Raw genomic sequence first — 23,326 nt, forward strand, 5'->3', positions numbered from 1 at the left:
GTGGGCACTGCGGGCTGTGGCATATTTTATTTTACCCCTCCGACTCTATTTTGATTTAGTCCCTCCCCTTCCCTTTCACTTTTTGATCGTGCAGCATCTTTGATGAGAAGAGCATTGCTTGTCACTGGCCACTCTGGTGTTTCCTTTTCTTCCTGGTGGTGGAAAATGAATAAAGATTTACGCACTCGTTGTTCGTTTACTGTGTCCTACCCCTGTGCGCACAATATGGGTGCTGGGGAAAAATAAGCATTACTGTGGAGACTTTTTTTAAAAAAGAAAAATACAAACAGGATTAAAAAAATGAGAAGATTAGAATCTTCTTAGTTGAGGATTGACTCTGAGCTTGCTGGCCACACAGCCAGTGTATACTGCTGCTGCTGTCTCAGAAGTGGAGGCGGAGGAGAGTTTGTTTTCTTTCTCCTTGTCTAGGGAAGATGTTTGATTTTTTAAAAAAATGTTGTTTTTCTTTTTTCCCTTTAATTTGAGCTGTGTACAGCTGCACAAGCAGCTACCACCACTGTCTGGGCCTCACCAATTTCTGGGCCTGCTCCCACTGCTGCAGCCCAGAAGAAGAAAAAGAAATATAACCAGGGGATTTAGAATCTCCTCAGTTCAGGGACTGACTTTGGGTTGCCTGATCACAGATAGTGTACTGCAGGGGATAAAAAGTTCTTTGGACTGGGAGACATTGACTTCCTTTTTCTTCTTTGTTTTCGGTTCGTTTTCTTAAAAAAAAGGAAAAAAAAATATAACCAGGACATTTAGAATCTCCTCAGATCAGGTGACTAACTCCGAGAAAAGGAAAGTTTAACCGAGAGATCTCCTCAAGGGTCTGCTCCTAGGCCTGGCCAAACTGGCCATAAACAGGTCCAGGCAGCTGGCTGTGGAGGGGGTTGTTAGGGCCGATTGCCTGCCCCTCTTCCATGGTTACATTTGGGCCTGGGTGTCCCTGGAGAAGGAGCACATGGTGTCTAACAACATGCTTGAGGTTTTCAGGGAGAGGTGGGCACTGCGGGGTGTACAGTATTTTATTCTCCTCTCCCGACTCTATTTTGATTTCATCCCTGCATCCCCCTTTCACTTTTGGATGACTCAGCATTGCTCTTTGTCAGGAAGGGCACTGCTTGTCACTAGGCCACTCAGGTGTTTACTTGCATTCCACCATCAGGAAGAAAGAAAAGATTTACACACTCATTGTCCTTCACTGTGTCCTATACCTGCACACATACAATGTGGTTGCTGATGAATAAATAAGCACTACCGCTGTTAGGTGGTAGTGTGGGAGTTTAGAGGAAAAAAAATTTAAAAGATATTAAAAAATATGAGCCCGGGTGTCCCTGGAGAAGGAGCACGCAGTGTCAACGAGGTTTTCAGGGCGAGGTGGGCATCACGGGGTGTGGAGTGTTTTATTTTCCCCCTCCCCAACTCTATTTTGATTTAATCCCTACCCTTCCTTTCACTTTTTTGATCACTGAGGCATTGCCGTTTGATGAGCAGGGCACAGTTGAATGAGAGGCCCCTCTTGGGGAAAAAAAGCAAACTAAAAATAGTATAACTGTGGAGGGCACTCTTGTGATGCAATGGTAGTGTACCTACCCATGGATGGGGAGGGCTGGGGCAAGTTCTACCTGCTGTAAAGGTGTGTAATGACATTTCTAAATAGGTTGATTTGAAAAATAGGTTCAATTAAAAAAAAAGCTGTTGTATGAGGATGGAGGCAGATTTATTTTTCTCTGATTTTTTTTCCTCTTTAATAACTTCTAATCTTTTATTAATCTACTAATCTTTTAACATAGGCTTTAACTGTCATGGAACTTGGGAGAATCCAGAACTAGTTTCGGGATCTCTAATTTGGAATGGAGATGGGGAGGGATTTCTTCCCTCTGATTGGGGTTAATTTGGGAAACGGTCTTCCACAGAGGGCAGTGGAGACTGACTCGTTATATTCAAGGGTGAGACAGACAGATTTTTGATTTTCAAGGTTTATGCGAAGATTTGTAGCTCGGGTGCTCGTTGTTGTGGTTCTGTTCGCCGAGCTGGAAGTTTTTGTTGCAAACGTTTCGTCCCCTGGCTAGGCGACATCATCAGTGCTCTGGAGCCTCCTGCGAAGCGCTTCTTTGATGTTTCTTCCGGTATTTATAAATATAAATATAAATACCACTATAAATACCGGAAGAAACATCAAAGAAGCGTTTTGCAGGAGGCTCCAGAGCACTGATGATGTCGCCTAGCCAGGGGACGAAACGTTTGCAACAAAAACTTCCAGCTCGGCGAACAGAACCACAACACAGATTTTTGATTGATATGGGATTTCAGGATCGAAGGCACAGACAGGAAGGTGGTTTTAAGGTCACATCAGGTCAGATGGTTTTTATTGACTGGTGGAACAGTTTGTATGGACCAAATGGCCTACTCCTGCCTCTTGTTAAATGTTCTTACACAATCTCCATGCTATTTCACAGAGGTGTATTGACAATGTTGAACATACAATGGAGATTATTTTGCTCCCTGATTTCAGGGAATTGTGTGCTGGCAAATGCCTACACCGGAGCGAGTAATGTGATGTTTTTTAAGAAATATAGGTTTTATAGAGATAAGCACACGGCAATATTTTCATGATCTGTGAATTGAATGAGTTACAATCTAAGAATGATGAAGCAGGATATTCATGGTGGAATTTTCTGTTTGGCATTAAAATCACCTTGATCATAATTTTGTCCTTTTTTCCTAATGAGATGTAATAATACTTAGGGATATACAATCAAACATTTTCACAACTGGATTCAATTCCGACCAGTGGGTCAGCCAAACCTGAAAGAATGCCTGGTAATGGAAAATTGTGCCCCAGGGAAGAGGAATGGCTACAATTGACCAAATTATTAAGTTAAGACCATACTAAATAGGAATAGCAGTAGGTCATTTGGCCCTTCAGCCTCCTCTGTCATTCAACAGGATCATGGCTAATCCAACACACCTCATGTCCACTTCCCTGCTCTTTCCCCATAATCCTTGATCTCCCTATTGATCAAGAATCTTAAATATACGCAAGGACTCTGCCCCACACCATTTGAAATAATTCCACAGAGGCCGGTATCCATCACTGAATCATCCTTTATGTATACACAAACAGTCCTTGATTTTAGTATTGTCTCATTCAGAGTCAGGTACCAGTGTGTCAGTGTCTCAGACATGCATGCTTAGATCTGTCAGCCAGGGCTCCCTGATTTGACCAGATTAACAGCCCCAATCAAGGAACTCATATTCTATGAGGTCCAGTTGGCTGACCTCATTACCATCACTGCACAGGTCTTTGGGGCAAGGAGTTCCAAAGACACTCCAACCTCTGAGGGAAGAAATTCCTCCTCATCTCAGTCTTAAACTGGCACCCCTTTGTTCTGAGACTTGCCCTAATGATGTAAGGTGTACAAACAAACATTTTGACAAGTGGATGCAAATCTATTGTTCAAAGTCATCATCTGGTTTGAAATCTGATTCAAATAAACAGGGTAATGGTGTTTATTCCATGTAAGAGTCCTGTGTGAAATTAATCATTGCATTGTCAACACATTGAGAAAACACATACAGCTCAAAAATACTCCCAATTCTATATTAATTAGCAATGCTTTTCAGGATGTAAAAATGGGAAAACGTCATGTTGGTGAGGTAGGGGTATACATCTAATGGTAAGGTCCTAGGGAGTGTTGCTGAACAAAGAGACCTTGGAGTGCAGGTTCATAGCTCCATGAAAGTAGAGTCACAGATCGGATAGTGAAGAAGGTGTTTGGTATGCTTTCCTTTATTGGTCAGAGCACTGAGTATGGGAGTTGGGAGGACATGTTGCAACTGTACAGGCCATTGGTTAGGCCTCTTTTGGAATATTGCATGCAAATCTGGTGTCCTTCCTATCAGAAGGACATTGTGAAACTTGAAAGAATTCAGAAAAGATTTACAAAGATGTTGCTAGGGTTGGAGGGTTTGAGCTACAGGGAGAGGCTGAACAGACTGGGACTGTTTTCCCTCGAGCATTGGAGGCTGAGGGGTGACATTATAGAAGTTTTTAAAATCATGAGCATGGATAGGGTAAATAAACAAAGTCTTTTCCCTGGAGTGGGGAAAGTCCAGAACTAGAGGGTGTAAGTCTAGGATGAGAGGGGAAGATATAAAAGAGCACTAAGGGGCAACTGTTTCACGTAGAGGGTGGTATGAGTATGGACTGAACTGCCAGAGGAATTGTTGGAGGCTGGTACAATTGCAACATTTGAAAGGCATCTGTTTGGGTTTGGAAGGACATGGGCCGGGTGCTGGCAAGTGGGACTAGATTAGGTTAGGATATCTGGTTGGCATGGATGAGTTGGACTGAAGGGTGTGTTTCCATGCTGTACATCTCTATGACTCTATTTGGATTAGCCACATTATTGGGAAAAAGTAGGGCGAGCTTAACTCATGAGTTCACTGTGTGTAAGCACTGGAAATGCCCCCAGAAGAGCACGTTGCTGATAAAAGAATGACTTGCATTGATAGCTATCCTCAAGAGGTTCCAAATGCTTTACTGTCAATGAAGTGCTTTTGAAACACAGTGATTCTGATGTAGAAAGAGCAGAAGCAATATGTAGACTGTTCATGAATCCCAGCAGATAAAAAGTGTTCAGAAAGGGCAGAAACATTTACAGCTCAGCCTGTGGGCCAAGAGGAGCGACGGTGTTTCCTCCAGGTCTAACCAGTTAACCATTTCACACATCCACAACTGGCTGTCCCATCCTCACCCACCAAACTCCATTCCCCCAACACATGACCTAAGACTTGATCTGCTACCCCCCTCAAATCCATCTCTTACTCCATCTTCAATCCCTTATTCATCTCACCCACACCATCATCCTGTGATTCCCAATTTGTGCGTCCTTCGCCCCTTGGTCGCCAGCTGATGGAAACAAAGGATGACCTGCAGTTAATTTCTACCACACTTTTAGGCAACCCCATAATTGCAGGTTTCCCTTCAGAAACACATTGCGCCTTCCCATGGTCTGATAAATATCAGGGTCAGAACCATGAAATGTTAGTTTGGTTTTAGCTGTAAAACTCCAATGTCTATGTCCAGAACCTGTGCATATAAGCCACAATCAGATTGGACACTTGATGTTGCAGCAATAATTCCTTGACTTACACGCTGTCTTTAAATATGATTGCTTATTTGGAATGCATGGTTCATTAATTTACACTACAAGCTAAACTAACACTCTGGTGGCAGGTACTGAGGGAATGCTCCACTGTTAGATATTTACTGGTTTTTTCTTTTTACGATGCTATTCCTTATAATTAAGGAGATATAAAAGATTCTTTGGTGCTATTCATAGAGTAGAAGGTGTCCTGACCAGCTTCTTCTCTCAACTAACATCAGGTTTGATATTCCAGTGAGCTGAATGGCTTTTCCAACAGACCCACACTTCCCACACTTCGAAATAATTAATTGTCTGAGAAATACAATGATATATTTCCGAGAGAAATAATAAGGTGCTGTCAATTCAATGTAGTTTACGAATATCTCCAATGCAATGCCTCTATCACACTCTATTGTTTCATTTCTTAAAGCCGAAACATGCTTGCCTTTTTAATATTGAAAATTGCTTTGAGAAAGATATTATTTATTTAAGTATGGAGTAATTAAAGTATTACAACATTCCAGAATTAATACGTAAATGAAGATGTCATTGCCTCAAATGTTAATATATATCTGAACTGTGCAGTTACTTAAGATTTCAAATTTTGTATATTACCAAGGGCGTCATCTGTTGCAGCCTCATTTGCAAATTCATTTAGATTTCACCAATCCCACTCACATTTTAGAACATCCAGACTGGATTTGCTATTTAAGTTCCTTGTTTCTGAAGGATGCCAGAATGTAATTATCAATCAACTCCCCTTTTAGGTACAGAGCTCTGTTGATTTGGATGAATAAACACTTCAATAAATGTTAATAATTTAAGCCTCCTTCAGTTAATCACACCACATGTAGTGCACAAGACAGTACTGCAAAGTGGCATTTCCTTTTTTAAGAGAAATAGAAAAATTCAGAGTGTATTACTCAGCTATCTTCCTTCAAGAAAGTAAGAATGTTCAATTGGCGAGGGCCTCATCATATTCTTAGGATGTTCTAAAGTGCTTCATGATAAATTCCTTTTGAAGTCCAGTCACTGTTGACACATTAGTTGGTGTGGCAAACAGTTACGGCAAACATGATTCCATGTACTGTAAATTAAATAAATAATCTGTTCATTTATTTCACTGAAAGACCAATGTTATACAGGAGAGTGGGTGAACTCTGCTTTTCTGTAAGTGTCAATAGGTATTTGATGTCTTTTCAAGCAAGTGTTTGGACCTTTGTTTAAAGACACCTACAAAGATGCAACGCTCTCTGAACACTGCACTGAAGACTTGCACCGCAAAAATTGGTGCTTAGTAAATGTAAGACATTCAGTGACTGAGCAGAGTTATTTTTAATAAAGGATTGTGAATTTAACCATGTCTCAATTCCACTGATACCGATGACACCATTTAAAAAAATCTTTGTGGGAAGGAATGTGAGCCAAAACAAAAAGGATATTAACCTCTAAGATATTGTTTTAAAACAATTCATTTCACTAATGGGATTTATATTATTTTGTGCACTTGGAAAAAGTTTCAAGTGTGAAAATGCTTCACAATTAGTCTGAAGCTCTGAATATGAAGAACATAATGTCTATTTTACTGCACTGCATTGCTGATTTAATGAAATGGATTTTGAAGGGGTCATTAACACTTATACAACACGGTGTATTAAAAGCAATTTTTGCTGATACCTGTATTATTAGCAAGTATGAATTTAAAATTATTCAGTTCTTTATGAGTTCTATGATAACCATGTTTTCATGCCTTTTTATTGGGGCGAGTGAATTTATGCACAGGATAACTAGAAGAGAATCATAAAGGATCAAGCTGGAGGAATCACTATCTGTCTCAGTCCATTTTTCCTGTCAGTCCTGTAGAGACTGTAATATTTTTCCAGTGTCTATGTTCATTTCTAGTGCCAAACATTGTTTGAAATACAGTATATTCTAAAATGATTCAATGAATACTTAAAGTGCAGAATTTCCACTAAAAGCTAGAACCTCAAGCACAGTAAATAGTGAAGCCAAAGTAGCAGTAATACTTTTCTCATATTTAAGTTAAATTGCAAGTGCATTTAGCCGGAATATATTCAGCAGCGAATATTTTTGACCCAGTGTTGAAATGTATGTTTGGCATTACAATTTCCAGTTTGGATGCTCTTAACTCCAATGTCCTCAGCTCATATTAGTTTTACTGGCTGAATCACTGCATCTTGTCTGGCGGTATCCTTTCAGCTTTATCAAAAAAATTACATTCATCCACAGTTGATTTCTGACAAACAGTGAATAAGACAATAGTTTGATGTGTACATAAGTTACAGAAGCACTGTAATGTAAGGGGAAACAGACAAGACAGTAGGATTGATAGCTTCCAAAATTTGGTCCAGGGTTGGCAATGCTTGTTGGATTAGCCCATGCCTGTTGATTCTGCTGCCAATCTTGTGCTGCCTGCTAATTAACACAATTATAGTGGGCAACTAACACCAACTGTACTGTTCATTGCTGCATTTCTAAAGGCGAACCCTTAGCAGGGCACCCACATTGGAACAGCCTAGCACCACTTCAAGGACACCCATATCTAATAAAACTGGACTGCACCTCTTAAAAAAGGGCAGTTACCTTGTGGTTATAAGTAATCATAGAAATCATTCTAATATAAAAGCAAACATAATAGGACAACAGTAGAGGGAGTGATATTTGTCAATGCTGCACCTTGGCTGAGAAGGAGAGAAGGAGAAGATGAGTTTTATTCACAGGAGTCTTCCTCCCCCCCCCCCTCCCCCCCCCCCCCGACAAATGCATAGATGTCAGTGGGATTAGGCCATTGCCACAAGGGTCTGGATACAGTGTTGTGAATTAACTTCATGTGAGTGAGTACGTCTTCAAGTACACCATTCTATCACCTGCAGTGATGATGTCAACAACTGCTCAGTGCACCACTCCCACTCACATTACTCGCTAACAAATAATCTCCATCAATCAGAATTCACACCTTACCTTTTTGGCGTCACCATATCCTCACATAATTAGCATTGCTGCCAACCTCATTCCCACATCTCAGAGCTTCCACATACTGCTAACTAGAAGCATGATAGCCATGCCAACCAAACAGATTTCACTGAGATAGTCTTATGGGAAATGATGGGACACACAGTAGGAGTCTAGTTGCATGTCCTCAACTCCAAGGAGGGAATGGCATTTGCTGTCACTGGATTAGCAACTGGTAAAGGTATGGTTAATGCTGCTGCTGATATCATAGAAGATGACAACATCTTCATATTTATTCTTCTTAATTACCCATTTTCCTCCAAATGTATAGGTTATAGATCCTGTTGTTATGCTTCCCATTTCCTGGAAGATATGACACATTGTTGGCTGCTCCAGACTGGAAAGAGCCAAATACATAAGCAGTTGTGACTATTGTTACCTACATAGTCATTGACAGTGCCATCCTTTCCCTGCTTTAAGGTGTGGTTAGCAAGTAACAGATTTCAGTGATGACTTCCTTCATGAAACATCCAAAATATTATTCCTCATTCATGTTCAGGAAGGCAAGTTGCTCTCTGAAGACCTTGGATGAATATGTTCCCCTGCTAAGAGCCACACCTCCAACCTCTGAGCCCTAATCCTAACCCTAATGCAGACCTTGACCCTAACCCACCATTCCCAACCACCCAATGATCCTTCTGACTGTAGTCTGCTTTAGCAGGTATTGTTGTTCTTGTGCATATGTTCGTACAACTCATGCCTCTCCTCATCGTGCTGTATCTCCAGGAAATCAGTTAGTGCTGGACCCCTGACTGAAAGCAATTGGCTTGTGCATAAGCTTTGACAAGGCCTTTCAATGCTTGCTGCACCCATACCTTTTGACTTTAGTAACTCTAATGTTTTTCTGTCGTTTCACTGCTTTTAGCTCAGGAGGAGCAGAGTGTTTCTTTAGGCCAAACATGTTAAGTTCCACATTACGGGATCACTGTTGTCAAAGTTAAGAATCACACAACTCCAGGTTATTTGGAAATGTTAACTTTCAGAGCATTGCTTCTTCATCAGGTGTTTGTGGAGCATAAGACCATAAGACACAGAATTCTTTTGCTATAAACTCTGTGTCCTATGGTCTTATGCTCCACAACCATCTGATGAGGGAGCAGTGCTCTGAAAGCTAGTGCTTCCAAATAAACATATTGGACTATAACCTGGTGTTGTGTGATTTTTAATGTTGTCCACTCCAGCCCAAAACCGACCCTTCCCCATCAGGGATCTCTGTGATCAGCCAGCTCCATGATTGGCTGAATTCTACCTACTCACACCTTGTTCAAAACACTGCCCTTCCTCAGAAAAATTTAAAAGCGGTTCCCTTTCCCACCCAGCAATGTCAAACTTACCCAACTCTGCTCACCAATTGTGTTCCTCTCCAACAACTGGCTAGCCTGTCATTCAGGTTCTCTGTTAGTTGGGAAACCTGTTGAAAATAGAGAATGGGGGACTATAAGAAATCTTTATTGCCGGATTTCCCCTCAAAGAAACTTTGCCCGTCTATTACTCAGTCTGAGCAATCCTGTTCATATGACTGTTCAAGGTCCTGTGATACTTTTCCTTTGACAGTGGCTATATCACAAAAAAAAACTTAATTGGCGTTGGGAACTCCTGATGCTGTGAAAGGTGTGAGATAAATGTACGCCTGTGAGAAAGTAGATGGAGAGAGGATATTTCCTCCTATGGAGCAATGTGCCCTGAACAGTCAGAGTTTTAGCAGAAGCAGCAGCAGATTTGAAACAGAGGTGAGAAGTTATTTATCTCAAAGGACCATGGAATTCACAACGGCTGAGTGTGGTGCATACTAGGCCATTGAGAAAATTTAAGGAGGAGACACACTGGATTTTAATTATTAATGAGTCGAAGGGTTCTGGGGAGCAGGCAGGAAAATGGAGTTAAGGCCGAGATGAGGTCAGCAATGATCGTATCAAATGGCAGAGCAGGCCAGAGATGCTGTCTTGCCTGCTCCTCCTTCTAGTTCTCCCAGAAGCCAGATGTACACTGTGCAGCCTTAACCGTTTCAAATATACTTATTGCTCAATCATCAAGCTTCTGTTTGAGGGATGTTGTGCACAATAAGCTGCTGCGTTTGTCCACACAACAGTGCAGCTCCCAGCTTCTGCAGTGGGTTGGGAAACCTTGAGATGTGATACACATTAAATGTAAGTTCTTTCTGAGAGTCATAGAGTTGCACAGCATGGAAACAGACCCTTTGGTCTAACCGTCCATGCCGAACAGATATCCCAACCTCTAGTCCCATTTGCCAGCACTTGGCCCATATTCATCCAAACCCTTCCTATTCATATACCCATCCAAATGCCTTTTAAATGCTGTAATTGTATCAGCCACTACCACTTCTTCTGGCAGCTTATTCCATACACGTACCATCTCTGTGTGAAAACATTGCCCATTAGGTCCCTTTTATATCTTTCCCCTCTCACCCTAAACCTATGCCAGCTAGTTCAGGACTCCCCAGCCCAGGGAAAAGACCTTGTCTATTTATCCTATCCATGCCCCTTATGATTTTATAAACCTCTATAAGGTCATTCCTCTATCTCCAATGCTTCAGGGAAAGCAGTCCCAGCCTATTCAGCCTCTCTTTTTAGCTCAAATCCTCCAACCTTGGCAACATCCTTGTAAATCTTTTCTAAACCCTTTCAAGTTTCACAGTATCTTTCTGATAGGAAGGAGACCAAAATCGCATGCAATATTCCAAAAGTGGTCTGTACAGCTCCCTCATAACCTTCTAACTCCTATGCTCAAAGTTCTGACCAAAAAGGGAAAGCATACCAAACGCTTTCCTCATTATCCAATTTACTGCAACTCTACTTTCAAGGAACTATGAACCTGCACTCCAAGGTCTCTTACTCAGCAACTCTCCTTAGGACCTCACCATTAACTGTATAAATCCTGCTCTGGTTTGCTTTTCCAAAATGCATTTATCTAAATTAAACTTCCTCTGCCACTCAGCCCATTGACCCATCTCATCAAGATCCTGGTGTACTCTGAGGTAATTTTCTTCGCTGTCCCACTACACCTCCAATTTGCCTTGAAATTTTCTTTCCCATTAGCTGTTGAAATGGTTACCTCCTAGATTCTGTTGTTGCAATCTCTGAACAATTCCAAAATGCAAAGACCACATTTAAAAAAAAAAAGAAATTTGGATTGTGGACCAAAATGGGAAAAGGATGCTGCTTTAAATCAAGAAAGGAAATGTCCCAGTTTTGAAACAAGTAACTGGAACTCATTGTGAGTTGCATTTGCACTGTTGCTTATTCAAGCAGTGAGGGAGGATTGCTGCGCTCACCTGGACCATGGGTGTGTGTGTGTGTGTGTGTTCAAGGCAATTTTGCCCAGAGTCTGTCTGTCAATTGGTTTTTCAATCAGGACCAGTTGTGTGGGTCAGGAGTGTTCCGAATAAGAACGTGGTGGAAGAAGATGACACATTTCTGAGTACACCCAATTTGAGGAGGATGTTTTGTTAGAGTTCGTGATTGATGGCTTTTGTTAGATCAATAAAGAACTTAAAATGTACCAAGACATAAAGGTGGTGAATGCAGATACAAAAATATGTGTACATCACAAAACCATAACATCAATTAAGCACAAAGCATTTGATGAATTAAAATTTGATGTCTTAAAGAGTAGCACATCTACAATTTGTAGATTACATCATATTTTTCTTTCAAATTGTCAACAGTTTGTGACATACACAAATTCAACATGCAGGGGGTAAAGAGATACTCTTTTTGATTGTCTTAAATGACAGCGTCAAATACTGAGAAATGACGACCTCTTCTAGTGTTAGGGTAGAATCAGGGAGGTTGCACTCTGTGTGCAGGCTTGCTGGGTATTCACAGTGCTTAGAGTTCAGGCAGTAATATTAAAGCCCTGATTTGCCGACCTGCAGTCCTGGCAAGCCACATGTACCAGCAACACAACCTAGCCTGAATATCCCCTGTTATTTCACAGAAGAATCTAAAGTGCTTGCAAACAGCAGTGTGCGAAAATTATTCACTATTCCTTCTGATGTTTCTGGACATACATCCCCTGAGAGGTTCAGGGAACGCAGTGGATTAATAAATTCCACCCCCCTGCTTCAATTTCTGAAGTTGCACAGATATGTCTCTCATCAAGCTCTCAACCTACAATTGACCAGTATTTTAAATATTGCTATCGTCTTACTATAAAACATGCAGGAAGTCCAAAAGCAGAAGACCAATTAAGTACAAAACTGTATATGACTCAACTCTCCTGGTGCCTTGGTATATAAATTCATCCCAGATTTGATTGTTTGATCACCTAGTTAGCTGATCTCAGCCAGGTAACTGTGGACGTGCTGAAACTAAATAAGTGCCCTTGGGTTAGAAAAGGAGAAAGTAAGTTCTGCACATGCTGCGCTCTGCTGGAGCCACACCCAATTTACCATTCTTTACAGGATGCTCCAGAAAATGCCCGAGTCTAATCCTCTGCTGGGTCCCAACTGCACAGGTTGCACTAAGTGATCGCCAACAGGAACAATGACCGATTGTCTGCTTCTGTGTGAATTCTTCAGTTGTAATAACATATGCTAGTTGAAAAACTAATCTTTATATAGACGGTGTGACTGTTCGATTCACATCCATTTTAGAATCATTCAACTGAAGCCTCATAATGGCTGAAGGATGTGAGGGAACAGACTGTAGATACTGAAGGCAACAGTTCCAAATAGCATTGTGACGCTGTGGTATAATGTGGAATGAATGGTACAAATTAAGATTACAATCATAGCTCCTGCATTATGAGCACACAAGGGCATTATGTTCACTGTGCATTGTGTTTCAGTTTCCTGCAATATATGCTATTTCTCTACAATTCCTCTTCAATATAATTCACAGCTGTTTCATCTTCCTCAGATTCCCTGTTATGATTTCTCTGCATTCCCCTATTTCTCCAATCAACTCGTCCAATCATGGTTTCTCTTTTGATTTTATATGTCTACATGCCTGCTGTTCTTGTACACTTCCCTGCACTAGTTTGAATCCCTCAGAATGGAGAGTACACAGGGAAAATGATGGAGGATTTTGTTTTGTTTCAGAAAATTGGACATATATAGATATGCATTAAATCTGTACGCATGACATTTCACGGAAATCAGACCTCCCAGTGCCAAAAGCTAGACAGGTACGAATGAACCAAGATTTTCTCGTTTCTGAAAAGCATGCAGCAAAATCAGACACCCGGACCAGAATGATGGCTTTTTCTCCTTACTTCTTCAGAAGCTATGCTCATTGACTTTCACTATAACATGCTATTTAGTCTGGTTCTCAAATGTCATGTAACTGGATCTTCTGACACCAGATCTCTTTTGTGAAATCAAAGCCACCATTGAATTAAAAGCCTTCTAGAGAAAAAACATGGGAGAGTAAGGGGTTAACTCTTTAAAGCATCCTTGGCAATAGAGGTGTGATCCTGGCCTTCCAATATAGACTAATAAAGTAGGGAAGGCCCATTCCTCTATGGAATGATCATGTGATGATGTTTTCATTGCTTACTGCAAGGTGACACCTGACAGGATCTAGTGATCCAGGAACTAATGTAATTTTGATGTGAGATAAGGTGCCTGGACTGACACATTTCTTCACCTATTATTATTCCATCTCGTAGAAAAACCTGTAGGAAGATATAATCATAGCCTTAGGCTGAAATGCTAAATGTGATTTACTAAACACCAAGAAAATAGTCTGCGCTACTGTCCACTACTCACGTCAATGGGCAATAATTCTCAATCAACATCAGAAAGCAATAGAATCAAGATTGTTGTCAATGAGGACAAAATAATATCTCCAAAACAGATGTTTCATATTCTACATTAAATACGGTTCCTATGGATAAACACTTTATTCTGGAATACATTAACTATATGTTTCATTTATCGACAGGATATGGAAGGCTGACATTTATTGTCCATCCCAGTTGCTCTGACTAGGACGTATAGAGGCTTTTCCTCAAATTGCTTATGATTTGATGGAACAGAATGACTTGTTAAGCCATTTCAATTAATGGTCAATGAGTGCAAGGTTAAACTCATATCTAGTTCAATTGCTTAAGAACATAGAGTTTCTTCCTGAAAAGGACATCTGTTGAGCTTTTCTGAAGCTCCAAGAGTTTTAAGGTCACTTTTATTGAGATCAGCTGATTGAATTAAATTTACATTCTCAAACTACCCAAGCATATTAAAAAAAAACAAGATTTCTGGATTGTTAATCTGAAGCTTTGGGGTACTAGTCCTGGAACATAACCACTAATGTAGGAGAAAGTGAGGACTGCAGTTGCTGGAGATCAGAGTCAAAACGTGTGGTGTTGCAAAAGCACAGCTGGTCAGGCAGCATCTGAGGAGCAGGAGAATGGACGTTTTGGGTAGAAGTTCTTCATCTGACTGTCCTGCTCTTTGGATGCTTCCTGACCTGCTGTGCTTTGCCAGTGCCACACTACACTATTGTACTTTGTCCACTGATTGCATATATACATTTGAATGGAATGGACTTTTCTTTGCATTAATGCTGCAGTTTATAGTGTAAAATACAGTCAGGAATGACTTGACACCAGAATGAAATGGCAGAAGATTCCCTAAAGAAACTAGCCCTACTCTCTTCAACAGGCCATGATAACTGATTCTTTCATCAGATTTGAGGTATCAGTGCTAAGCTAGTCATGTGCAACTGTAAAATAATGTTCTTATTCACAATGTTTACGCCAATAGGTTTTGACTACAATAAATATTAGAATAGGGATTACATTTGTGGGCAGCACGGTGGCGCAGTGGTTAGCACTGCTGCCTCATAGCGCCTGAGACCCGGGTTCAATTCCCGTCTCAGGCGACAGACTGTGTGGAGTTTGTACGTTCTCCCCGTGTCTGCGTGGGTTTCCTCCGGGTGCTCCGGTTTCCTCCCACAGTCCAAAGATGTGCGGGTCAGGTGAATTGGCCAGGCTAAATTGCCCGTAGTGTTAGGTACCCCTTAGGTACGGGGTAAATGTAGGTGTATGGGTGGGTTGCGCTTCGGCGGGTCAGTGTGGACTTGTTGGGCCGAAGGGTCTGTTTCCACACTGTAAGTAATCTAATCTAATCTAATTGTATCGGTGACTCTCATAAACTGTCACAGAATAGTCTGTTGGAGCAAGCTATTGATAAAGATGTATCAGGGCCTGTGTTCAGATGCAGTGGATCATCTCTGTGAAGTGAACAATAGAAAATCATGCAGTACATCCTTGAAATGAAACATCAAATTTACCTTCGACTTAAGGAGTAAAATTGAGCAAGTCCCTTTACAGGAGTACTCTCCTGCTCCATTTTATTTTCCACATTTATCTCCAGATTGGCACAAACCATGGATGATCTCTCTAAAAGCAATGATCGAAATAAAACAATAAATCAAAATCAGGAAAGAGAGATTGTTTTTCAGCTTAAAAATTCATTCCTCCCACCAACCAACCAGGTCATACCCTCTACCTGTCTTCACCTATCCCAAGTTCACCACCCTGCCCTCCCCACCCCCTTTATCTCCCTTTACACCCATCCCCCAGACCTGAAGAAGGATTACACCTGAAACCTTGACTTCTCCACCTCCTGATGCTGCCTGGCTTGCTGTGTTCTTCCAGCCTCCTGCCAGTCTGCCTTGGATTCCAGCATCTGCAGTTTTTCTGTCTTTTAATTAAAAAAAAATGTTCAATTTTGGGTTGTAACCTTAATTCCCTGGATGTCAGCAGAGAAAGAGATGCATAAAAAAAAGTATATGACAGGTATCAAACAAATAATAACATTGAAAAACAGGTTCAAAATAGATGTGGAATTGAAAGAAAAGCAAATCAGAGAAGCAAAGATTGAGTATGAGATGGACTAGTGAGGACTGCAGATGCTGGAGATTAGAGTCGAGAGTGTGGTGCTGGAAAAGCACAGCAGGTCAGCCAGCATCCCAGGAGCAGGAGAATCGATGTTTCGTCAGGGATGAGACTGGCAGCTAATATAAGAGGGTATTCCAAAAGTCTTCTATAAATAGGATGGTGAAAGGAGGATTAGGGCTGATCTTGGATCCAAAAGGGGCGTGGGCATGACAAAGGTATTAAACAAATAGTTTGCAACTGTTTTTACAGTAGCCTAAGTGATAGTGAAAGAGACGGGATTTGAAATACCTGATGAGTTCAAAACTGATCTGGAGGAGGTATTAGGTAGCTGACTGTCGCTAACAGGTCACCAGGACCATATGAGATGCATCCAAGTATAATGATCTGAGCTGGAGGTAATACTGGACAAGCCAAGTTCTGGTTTGGTAGATCATAAGTTTTATATTTATTGTGGTGCTCAGTCACTGGATATATTCACATGAGGCTGCTAATGTACTTCTAACAAAATTTCATAAAAGTTTATTACACACATAAAGAACATTGCTGTACATAAAGATAATTTTGAAATGGTTTTGTTACATATATCAGAAATAAAGATTGAACTCTTTTTGCCCTCAACAGCAAATTACAGATTATCAAATGTTAGCAGGGTCATCTTAGAACATAGAACATAGAAAAGTACAACACAGAACAGGTCCTTTAGCCCACAATGTTGTGCCGAGATTTAATTCTAATGTAAAATATAGTAACAACCTACGCACCCCTCAACTCACTGCTATCCATGTGCATGTTCCAGCAGTCACTTAAATGTCTCCAATGACTCTGCTTCCACCACCACCACCCCTGGTAATGCATTCCATGCATTCACAACTCTCTGTGTAAAAAAACTTACCTCTGACGTCTCCTTTATACCTTCCTCCTAATATCTTCAAACTATGACTCCTCGTAACAGTCAATCCTGCCCTGGGGAAAAGGTCTCTGGCTATTGACTCTATCCATTCATCTCATTATCTGATATACCTCTATTAGGTCTCCTCTCTTCCTCCTTCTCTCTAGAGAGAAAAGTCCGAGCGTGTTCAACGTTTTTTCATAAGACAAGCCCTCCAGTCCAGGCAGCATCCTGGTAAACCTTCTTTGCACCCTCTCCAAAGCCTCTGCATCTTTCCTATAATAGGGTGATCAGAACTGGACACAATATTCTAAGTGTGGCCTCACCAGGGACTTGTAGAACTGCAGCAAATCTTCACGGCTCTTAAACTCTATCCCCCTGTTGATGAAAGCCAAAACACCATATGCTTTCATAATAACCCTATCCACTTGGGTGAAAACTTTGAGGGATCTATGTACTTGCACACCCAGATCCGTCTGTTCCTCCACACTGCCAAGAATCCTGTCTTTAATCCTATATTCAGCATTCGAGTTCGACCTTCCAAAATGCATCACTTCACATTTATCCAGGTTGAACTCCATCTGCCATTTCTCAGCCCAGCTCTGCATTCTATCTATGTCACGCTGCAGCCTGCAGTAGCCCTCTATGTTATCGACGACACCTCCAATTTTTGTGTCATCTGCAAATTTACTAACCCACCCCTCAACCTCCTCATCCAAGTTATTTTTAAAAACTACAAAGAGCAGAGGCCCAAGTACAGAGACCTGTGGGACCCCACTCAACACTGTCCTCCAGGCAGAATACTTTCCATCTACAACCATTCTCTGCCTTCTGTCAACCAGCCAATTCTGAATCCAGATAGCCAAATCTCCCTGTATCCCATACTTCCTAACTTTATGAATGAGCCTACCATGGGGAACCCTGTCAAATTCCTTGCTGAAATCCATATATACCACATCCATTACTTGACCACCATCGACCTGTCTTGACACCTCGTCAAAGTACTCAATAAGATTTGTGAGGCATGACCTGCCCCTCATAAGGCCATGCTGACTGCCTTTATTTGGCAATGCATAGTGTGATTAGTCATAAATCCTATCCCTCAGAATTCTTTCCAAACCTTTGCTGACCACAGACGTAAGACTGACTGGTCTGTAATTGCCAGCAATTTCCTTATTAACTTTCTTGAAAAGAGGAACAACATTTGCCTCCTTCCAATCCTCCGGTACGACTCCCATGAAGAGTGAGGAGGCAAATATTCTCGCCAGCAGCTAAGTAACCTCCTTTCTTGCTTCCCAGAGCAGCCTAGGATAAATCTAGTCTGGCCCTGGGGACTTACCAATCTTAATGTTTTCCAAAGTTTCTAGCACATCAACTTCCTCAATCTTGATCTGGTCAAGACTGTATCCCAGCTTCTCTAAGTTTTCATTTGTAATAAGTTCCTTTTCCTTGGTGAAAACCGAAGCAAAAAACTCATTTAGGGCTTCCCTTATCTGCTCAGACTCCACACACAAGTTCCCTCCGCCATCCCTGATTATTCTCTTATTCCTCACGTATGAGTAAAATGCCTTTAGGTTCTCCCTAATCCTTCTTGCAAAGCCTTTTTCATGCCCCCTCCTGGCTCTCCTCAGTCCATTTCTGAGCTCCTTTCTCATAAGCCTGTAATCCTCTAAAGCTGTGCTAGATCCTTGCTTCCTTCACCTTGCATAAGCTGCCTACTTCCTTTTGACTAGAAGTTCCTCTGTTCTCGTCATCCAAGTTTCCTTAATCTTACCCTTCTTACCTGCCTCAGAGGAACAAATCTGTGCATCACTCGCAACAACTGCTCCTTAAATAGTGTCCACATGTCTGCTGCGGAACAATTGCCCCCAGTCTATACTTCCCAACTCCTGTCTGATAGTGTCATAATTTCCTTTTCCCCAGTTGAATATCTTCCCTCGGTAATTGCTCCTTTCACTTTCCAAGGCTATGCTAAATATGAGGCAGTTGTGATCACTGTCACCAAAGTGCTCTCCCACCATGAGATCTGACACCTGTCCTGGCTCGTTGCCAAGCACCAAATCCAAAATGTCCTCTCCCCTCGTCGGTTTGTCGACATACTGAGTAAGGAAACCCTCCTGAACACACCTGACAAAATTGGCTCCATCCAAACCATCTACACTTCGGAGGCTCCAGTAGATATTGGGAAAGTTGAAATCACTCATAATAACAACCCTGCTACTTTTGCATTTTACAAGAATCTGCCCGCCTATGAGATCTTCAATCTCTCTACTGCTATTAGGTGGTCTGTAGAAAACCCCCAGTGTGGTGGCTGTTTCCTTGCTGTTCCTAACTTCTACCCATACTGACTCAATAGACAAACCTTCCTCAACAACCTTCGTTTCTGTAGCTGTGATGCACTCTCTGATTAGCAATGCTACACCCCTTCCTCTTTTTCCACCCTCCCTGTTCTTTTTAAATGTTCTAAACCCTGGAACTTCAAGCAAACATTCCTGCCCCTGTGAAACCCACGTCTCCGTTATGGCCACAACATCGTAGCCCCAAGTACTGATCCATGCTCTAAGTTCGTCACTCTTATTTTGGACACTCCTTGCATTAAAGCAGACACACTTTAACTGATCCCTTTGTTTCATTGCGTGAGAAACCTTCCTTTTAGATTCAATATTTCCTCTCACTGTCACGTCTGCAACTAACCCCCTCTCAGATATGTGGCTCTGATTCCCACCCCCCTGCCAAACTAGTTTAAACCCTCCTGAATCACACAAGCAAATCTCCCACCCAGGACAGTTGTGCCCCTCCAGTTCAGGTGCAACCCGTCCTTCATGTACAGGTCCCACCTTCTCCAGAAGGTATCCCAGTGGTCTAGGTATCTGAAGCCCTCCCTCCTGCACTAGCCACATAGCCACGTGTTAAGCTACATTTGCTGACTGTTCCTCATCTCACTATCTCATGGAACCGGTAGCAAACCTGAGGGCACTATCCTATTCGTCCTGCTCTTCAGCTTCCAACCTAACTGTCCGTAGTCACTTTTCAGATCCTCTGTCCCTTTCCTGGCTATATCAGTGTTGCCAATATGTGCCACAATTTCTGGCTGCTCCCACTTCAGAATCTTGTAAACCCGATCAGTAACATCCCGGACCCTGGCACCAAGGAGGCAACATACCTTCCGGGAGTCCCGTTCCTGACCACAAAATCTCCTGCCAATCCATCTGAGATCTCATCCATTTAAAAACCATCTCGGAAGTCCTTCGCTCCTCCCTCGCACCTCTTGGCAAAATGTCTTGTCTCTACTTTAGAGCTTCTTGTTCAGATGGCACAGTCATAACTGGTTTCTTTTCATCAAATGTCTGAATTCAGTCAGTGCTACCTTCTTTTGTTAATGTGTCTTCCTGAGATCCTTAAACAAGCCGCTACTTTGGCTCACTTACATCTTAACATGTGTTCCTTAAGTTCTTCTGTTCAACAGCCTTGGAGGATGTCTTCCTCTTTGGCATCGTAATACCATTTGAATCTGCAGTTTTCCTCTTACTAACTTCTGAGCCATTCAGAATTTATTTTCTTCTGCCACGACTGTTTTGGTGTCTCCTGAACAGCACTGTAAAGGCCTTCCCTCTCAGAAATTATCATTTGGAACAAAATGAACAGTACTTTGACAAAAAACAGGTTAATCAAGGAAAGCCAGCATGGATTTGTTGAGGGAAAATCATGTTGAACAAACATGCTTGATTTTGTTTGGTGAGGTATGGGAGAGGGTAGATGAAGGTAATGTGGTTGATGTAGTCATAGAGTCATAGAGATGTACAGCATGGAAACATACCCTTCGGTCCAACCAGTCCATGCCGACCAGGTATCCCAACTCAATCTAGTCCCACCTGCCAGCACCCAGCCCATATCCCTCCAAGCCCTTCCTATTCATATACCCATCCAAATGCCTCGAAATTTTGCAATTGTACCAGCCTCCACCACTTCCTCTGGTAGCCCATTCCATACACATACCACCCTCTGTGTGAAAAGGTTGCCCCTAAGGTCTCTTCGATATCTTTCCCCTCTCACCCTAAACCTATGCCCTCTGGTTCTGGACTCCCCAACCCCAGGGAAAAGACTTTTTCTATTTATTCTATTCATTCCCCCCATAATTTTGTAAACCTCTATAAGGTCACCCCTCAGCTTCTGATGGTCCAGGGAAAACAGCCCCAACCTGTTCAGCCTCTCCCTGGAGCTCAGATTCTCCAACCCTGGCAACATCCTTGTAAATCTTTTCTGAACCCTTTCAAGTTTCATAACATCTTTCCAATAGGAAAGAGACCAGAATTGCACGCAATATTCCAACAGCGGCCTAACCAATGTCCTGTACAGCCGCAATATGACCTCCCAACTCCTGTACTCAATACTCTGACCAATAAAGGAAAGCATACAAATGCCTTCTTCACTATCCTATCCACTTGCGACTCCACTTTTAAGGAGCTATAAACCTGCACTACAAGGTCTCTTTGTTCAGCAACACTCCCTAGGACCTTATCATTAAGTGTATAAGTTCTGCTAAGATTTACTTTCCCACGATGCAGCATCTCGCATTTATCTGAATTAAACTCCATCTGCCACTCCTCAGCCCATTAGCCCATCTGGTCCAGATCCTGTTGTAATCTGAGGTAACCCTTTTCACTATCCACCACACCTCCAACTTTGGTATCATCTGCAAACTTACTAACTGTACCTCTTATGCTCGCATCCAAATCATTTATGTAAATGACAAAAAGTAGAGGGCCCAGCACTGATCCTTGTGGCACTCCACTGGTCACAGGCCTCCAGTCTGAAAAACAATCCTCCACCACCACCCTCTGTCTTTTACCTTTGAGTCAGTTCTGTATCCAAATGGCTAGTTCTCCCTGTATTTTGTGAGATCCAACATTGCTAATCAGTCTCCAATGGGGAACCTTGTCGAACGCCTTACTGAAGTCCATATAGATCACATCTACTGCTCTGCTCTCATCAATCCTCTTTGTTACTTCTTCAAAAAACTCAATCAAGTTTGTGAGACATGATTTCCCATGCACAAAGCCATGTTGACTATCCCAAATCAGTCCTTGCCTTTCCAAATACATGTACATCCTGTTCTTCAGGATTCCCTTCAACAACTTGCCCACCACCGAGGTCAGGCTCACCGGTCTATAATTCCCTGGCTTGTCTTTACTGCCCTTCTTAAACAGTGGCACCACGTTTGCCAACCTCCAGTCTTCTGGCACCTCACCTGTGACTATTGTTGATACAAATATCTCAGCAAGAGGCCCAGCAATCACTTCTCTAGCTTCCCACAGAGTTCTCGTGTACACCTGACCAGGTCCTGGGGATTTATCCACCTTTAAACATTTCAAGACACTCAGCACTTCCTCCTCTGGACTGCACAAAACACTACATAGGACAAACAGGAAGACAGCTAATGACCCGCATCCATGAACATCAACTAGCCACGAAACGACATGACCAGTTATCCTTAGTAGCCACACACGCAGATGACAAACAACATGAATTCGACTGGGACAACACTACTATTATAGCGCAAGCCAAACAGACAACAGCCAGGGAATTCCTAGAGGCATAGCACTCATCCACAGATTCTATCAACAAACTCATCGACCTGGACCCAATGTACCGGCCACTGCAGCAGACAGCAAGAACTGACAACCGGAAGCGACAGAGACAAGCCATTATAAATGCCGGAGGAAACATCACAGAAGCGCTTCACAGGAGGCTCCCAAGCACTGAGGATGTCACCTAGACAGGGGACGAAACGTTTGCAATACAAACTCCCAGCTCGGCGAACAGAACCACAACAACGAGCACCCGAGCTACAAGTCTTCACCCAAACTTTGAACTACCTCCTCTGTAATCTGGACATTTTGCAAGATGTCACCATCTATTTGCCTACAGTCTATATTTTCCATATTCCTTTTCCACAGTAAATACTGATGTAAAATATTCATTTAGCATCTCCCCCATTTTCTGTGGCTCCACACAATGGCCGCCATGCTGATCTTTGAGGGGCCCTATTCTCTCCCTAGTTACCCTTAATATATTTGTAGAAACCCTTTGGATTCTCCTTAATTCTATTTGCCAAAGCTATCTCATGTCCCCATTTTGTCCTCCTGATTTCCCACTTAAGTATACTCCTACTTTCTTTATACTCTTCTAAGGATTCACTCAATCTATCCTGTCTGTACCTGACATATGCTTCCTTCTTTTTCTTAACCAAACCCTCAATTTCTTTAGTCATCCAGCATTCTCTATACCTACCAGCCTTCTCTTTAACCCTGACAGGAATATACTTTCTCTGGATTCTTGTTATCTAATTTCTGAAGGCTTCCCATTTTCCAGCCATCCCTTT

At 42.0% G+C, this 23,326-nt stretch overlaps 1 long non-coding RNA gene across 1 annotated transcript in view; it reads left to right on the plus strand.

Moving 5' to 3' along the window:
• Positions 1 to 23,326, plus strand: part of LOC132826776 (uncharacterized) — a 137,305-nt gene that overhangs the window by 46,557 nt on the left and 67,422 nt on the right. The gene's annotated exons all lie outside the window — the stretch shown is intronic.

Source organism: Hemiscyllium ocellatum, chromosome 23 (genome assembly GCF_020745735.1).
Source record: "Hemiscyllium ocellatum isolate sHemOce1 chromosome 23, sHemOce1.pat.X.cur, whole genome shotgun sequence".
NCBI classification, from domain to species: domain Eukaryota; kingdom Metazoa; phylum Chordata; class Chondrichthyes; order Orectolobiformes; family Hemiscylliidae; genus Hemiscyllium; species Hemiscyllium ocellatum.